The sequence below is a fragment of the Micropterus salmoides genome, unplaced genomic scaffold (genome assembly GCF_014851395.1).
Source record: "Micropterus salmoides isolate LMB-PRFRI ecotype aquatic unplaced genomic scaffold, ASM1485139v1 Ms_hic_scaffold_2299, whole genome shotgun sequence".
In the NCBI taxonomy this organism is placed as follows: domain Eukaryota; kingdom Metazoa; phylum Chordata; class Actinopteri; order Centrarchiformes; family Centrarchidae; genus Micropterus; species Micropterus salmoides.
Window position 1 is genome coordinate 47666 of NW_024041483.1, and position 5408 is coordinate 53073.

General features: G+C 40.7%; 1 long non-coding RNA gene across 1 annotated transcript; it reads left to right on the plus strand.

Annotated features, from left to right (window-relative positions):
- The first annotated feature begins 1375 nt into the window (after window positions 1–1375).
- LOC119917875 lies at window positions 1376–3675 on the plus strand. The gene is made up of 3 exons (XR_005447349.1): window positions 1376–1409; window positions 1509–1537; window positions 3486–3675. It is a non-coding gene; the product is annotated as an uncharacterized LOC119917875 (long non-coding RNA).
- Window positions 3676–5408: the final 1733 nt, after the last annotated feature.

The following is a 5408-nucleotide window of genomic DNA, read 5'->3' on the forward strand; positions in this document are numbered from 1 at the left end:
ATTCACCTTTAATATGTTTGTACAGCAGGATTATCTAACATTCCCTGCTTAAAACACATCACATCCACCTCCTAACACTGCATTTTCTGCTCTCTGTGACGTAGTCACCGTGAACTAAGCTTCTAACCACAGGTCAGGAGCTGTAGTTCCAACTATGCAACTTAACAACAGTTGGTGCGAACGTTCGTCTGAACTATGGTTTCAGGGAACACCTGCGTCGCTTAACGATGGTTCGTACCGTGTAAGTTACCAACTTAGTTACCTCCGTAGTTCCAACTAGGGTTTTAGGAAACAGTTGCGTCGCAACTGCAAAGTTCCAACCAAGGAAGTTGCTACCGCAGTCAGCAACGATGCTTTTGGGAAACACACCCCTGTTCAAGATGATTAAAACCACCAAAACATTTGTTTATTTGATGACTTTTCACAGTGATGAACTTTACTCTTGTTTTCTTTCTCTCGCAATATCTCTGACATCTAAACCAGCAACAACAACAACTAAACCAGCAACAACTAAACCAGCAACAACAACAACAACTAAACCAACAACAACTAAACCAGCAACAACAACAACAACAACAACGAAACCAGCAACAACTAAACTAACAAAAACAACAACAACTAAACCAGCAACAACAACTGAAAACACAAAATCAACAACCAATGATACTTCAGCAAAACTTCAAGGTAGTAACTCATCTTTCTCTGGAGTCTCTCTGTCTTCCTGTCAGCCTCTTTCTCTCCACATACTGAACTTCATTATTTTACTTTTTATTTTATTCATTGTTTTATTAAGTTGTTTGTGTGTGTGTATTTTCTCAAGAAAAGAAAAAGAAAGCTTCTTTAATTAAGTCACTCTGTGTCTGAAAATGATACTTATTGACATGTTTAATAAGATCTGCTTTAAGGGTTAGTTTTTCCCCTTAAATAATGAAATCTGTTTTTCAGAATAAAATAATTATTATATATATTATTATAATTTGTCGTGGAGCATTTAGTCACTGTAATGTAATTATTTGTAAGTAAAGTTTATTTTATAACTCCAGTCCCTCTCTCTCCTCTTCTGGAGTCTAAAGTCTGAATGTCAGAGCGACGCTCGGCTGTGGGTGGAGATATTCTCTTATTCAGTCAGTCTCACTCAGTTGTTGTTGCTCAATCCACAAGATCCACTGCTGCTCACAAATCAGACGACTACATTCACAGTTAGCAAAGACATGCGGGAAAACTGTGAGCTGATGAAAGTCTGTGATTCGTTGCTACTTTAGCTGCAGGATTTCAAACAGAACTGAACTGTGCAGTCAAAATGTTTCTAATGTTTTCAGAATCGTTCTGGAGGTTCATCATTGTGTCTGTGGGTTTAGCAGCACTCATAATAATTGTTGTGGCAGTCAACATCTGGACAAGAACTAAAGGTGAGAACATTCACAGATGAAACTCAGAAACAGGAAGTTTTGATAAAGCTGGATTTTCACTGTGGAAACTAAAGTCGACTCTTTCTCTTTTCTTTTCAGGGACAAAAACACAGATGGATGAAAACACAGTGAGTTTATAATGTTTTTACAGTTGGTACTTTACACAGCAAACCAGTGTTTGTGACATCTGTTCTTCATTCTGAAGTTCAAAGGATTCATTGCAGGGAAAATTAAAATAAAAGAATATTACAATAAAAATTTTAATATTACCTACTAGTAAAGTAAAGTGGATGTGAGTATTATATCAATATGACAATTTAAGTACAACACCAACACAAACTACAGCCTCCTTTAGACGCCATAGATCTGAATCAACACGTCTTTGACACAGTGTCAATACAAACTGAACATTATTCCAGATTAAAGGGTCAGTTCACCTAAATTACATCACATCATGCAGTATTTTCTCACTTAACCTCTAGCAGCTTTAAACAACACAGATAGTTTAGTTTTATTTCCAAAAACAACGTCCACGTTACTGTACTACTATAAAATCTAGTTCCAATGCAAACTGTCCAGCAGCCAGTCAGATAAAGATCATTTATAAAACTGTGCGTAGAAACCTCACTAACAGTGTACGTGCGCCCAAAAGCCAAAAATGTCGTACGCCAAAAAATATTCAGACTTGTAAAACCGTGCGTACGCACAGTTGTAAGCTAGTTCCCTTTACAAATCACAACCAACTTGAAATGTGGCGCATAGGGAGCTCCATGTCCGACCCTTCAAACGCCCATAGTTGCCTGTGAATGGTCAGTGAAACGCCCCTCGTTAATATTAATACGTCCTGACTGCAGGAAGAAAAGGAGGCAAATTCTGACAGTGAAGCTACAAAAGGAGATTTAACTCAGTGTGACACTGATGTTCCTTTGGTGAAGCTGAAGCTTGTTGTTTGGTGGGTAAAAAACGCACTTTCACGCACCGGAGGAAAGGAGGCGCCGGAGCTCCACCCCTTTATAACCAATCTGCAGGAAGGGGCCTCCCTCTTGAGTAGTGACGTCGCTGGATGACCCAGGTACCCAAGATCCCCCGTTTGAAAAGAGAGTAAACCAAATGCATTCCACCTGTGTTTAAACATTTATTTAGGCGACACAAACAGTCCACTCCCTTAACGAGGCTGGCGATGAGTTAAAAGAAATAGCGGTGACTTGTTGTAAATGACAATAAAATAGTGTTATTTTTCCATAATGTGTTTTTACAAGCAGAGCATCACATCCACACGCTGGCGCTCAGCGTTTGGCTCGATAAGGAAACGAACATGTGATTACAACACGTGAAACTCTGCTCTCCTATTTGCTCGACTGACGCACTGAAGACGGCATCAATTTAAATATAATTTGTCCTCCTGTTCACCTTATTTATGAGAATAAATTCAATGCATGCAAGTAGGCGTATTAATTAATATGATTCCTGATTAAAGTGTCCAACATATTTGAGGTGTTCTCTTGCAGAAACAGAATCTCTGTTTGTGTTTATTATCCTCAGTCATGGTTCTTTTTGTGCGCCGCAAATGATCTTAAATTATGTTTTTTTATTGCGCACTTCAGTATATATGTTACACAGTAGTAGGCCTTCATTTCAAACAGTTTCATCCTTCTGCCATGTTTCTCATTTCTCCTCTTTATGTGCGTACGCATGGTTCAGAGTTTACTTACGGGACGCACATTTTCCCACCAAGTGTGTTTTTTACAGATCACAACCTTTGCTTGGGAAGTGGCGTGCGCACGTTTCCAGCCCTGTTTATTACGTACGCACCGTTTATAAATGAGACCCCAGATCTGACAGTAACTAATGGTGCGTTCAGGGTCTGATTGAACTGTGGTCAGTTTCAAAACATCAGCAGTAAACTGGGAGGAACATTTTGGATTTGGGGTACCACATAAACACTCCCTCTCTGGTCAGTCAGCTGCAGGAACATGTGACAGTTTGGGGTAGCCTACTTTATATTTACTCATATATTTATTTATTTTACTTTAATTAATTACTTAATTTCCTTCTGCATGTCCTTCGTTACCACAGAAACACTTCCTCTCTCAGTGGCAGAAACATGTAACAGTAGCTGACGGTGCGTTCAGGTGCTGTCAGGTTATTTCTTATCTCCTTGTGTTAAATGTGGGTCAGTGATGTGAAAGCTGTCAGTTAAAGTGTGTCAGAGTGAGGGTTTGTTTGTGTTTCACAGGTGAATAATGATGAAGATGAAGATGATGGTGTGGTGAACTATGAAAACGATGGAGACCCTTCTGCCTCTGTCAGACTCCACTGATCAACAACTTCCATATCAACATCAGCTCATCAGAGAAAAGACTCCACTGCAGTTAAATAACAGCACATTTACACGAGTAGTTGAAGCCTTTAGAGAACTGTTGAGAAGATTTCTTAAGGTGCTTTGTTTATGTAACAAGGAAAGGTCAGACAGGTCTAGCTTAGAGTAAAGCCTAGTTCACACCACACAGTTTTAAGCCCGATTTGCCGCTCGGCGACCGTCAGGCTGTGATCAGGGGTAAATCAGAGATCGATCGGCGGTCGCCAGTCGTCATGTGTGAACTACTCGAGGACGCTTCAAAACGGCTTCCCGACACATTTCTGACACATCGCAGACGCCAGCCAGATATCTAGCATCCAAATATCTGGAACATCGGCCGACTCGACATCCACATCCAGCCAATGAGAGCAGGCAGCTACTTTTCACCTCAAAACTCCCCTCCAGCTCTCTGTAGCTCAGACGATCCCTGCTACCTGCCTGTGCTAATCCTTTCTTTCACCCAGAGTCTTTATCTTTATAATAACAAACAGCTGTTTTGTCTGTAGGTTCGCATCATTTCCCGTTTCACATTTCACATGTGTTTTCTTGACAAAACGTGGTTTGGCGTCGGATGACACAGCCGCTGTCAGCTCGTGTAGTGTGTGACCCCCTGTCACCGATCAGTCAGGTAGTGTGAACGCCACGACGACTTCAAGACTCACGTCACAAGATGGCAAGTTGTGCAGTGTGAACAGCACGGCCATCGGCCGACGCTGAAAGTCGTGTCGTCTGCGTGAGCCTTAATTTAGCTGACCCCATAAGTGTTTTCTGACCTTCTAGCTCGAGGTGTTTCTCACACGTCCTTGTCAGCGAGACAACAACAGACTGATTAGGTAGAGTCAGTAGCTCATGCGTCAGGCTAGCAGATATCGGTGTTCTCCGGTAATCATACAAGGTTGAGTCCTACAAGAATGTTTCCAAGAACCGGCCGGGCTCAATAAACCATGCTATGTTAAGTCTTCATCAGTCTCTGAAACTTCTTCACACCTGAACCTGGCTCACAGTATTTCTTCAACGATAACAAAAATCTCATCAGATCATTTTTAGGTTTTTATTACTGATTGTTTTTGTTTTTATTTATCAGTGTGAGAAATGTTTGTGTGTTTTGTGCTCAGCTGTTTCTGTTTCAGTCTGACTTTGAACAACAATATTCAAGTCTTGATTTCATCTCATATCAGGAAGCCCACTGTGAGTTTTATAAAATGTCTTTTCCTGCATCAGTTGTGAAAATCTTTATTTTCTGCAGCCAGTTCAGAACACAGCAGCTGGATTTCAGCTTCATTTAACAGGAACGAGCATTTAACTCTAGTAACAGTCTCCTCTTTATTATATCTGCTAACAATATAAACTGCAAATAAAGAAATGTTCACCACTTTAGTCTACATTGTGTTTGTGATTCCTTCATGTACTAACAGTGTCATAATGGAAAGTGAATATTCTTTACTATGAATGTTCTGCCTCTACTAGTAGAACCACCTCCCTCCTCTTGTCCCCTTCTAGTAGTAAACCTTCCCTCTGGAGGACCTCTAACCTTCCAGTGTCATGTTACGTCAGGCAGGGAGCAGATAAAGCAAGGATTCAGACAGAGTGTGAATTATACAGTGACAATCGAGGGGTCAACTTTTTTCCAGGTCATAAAG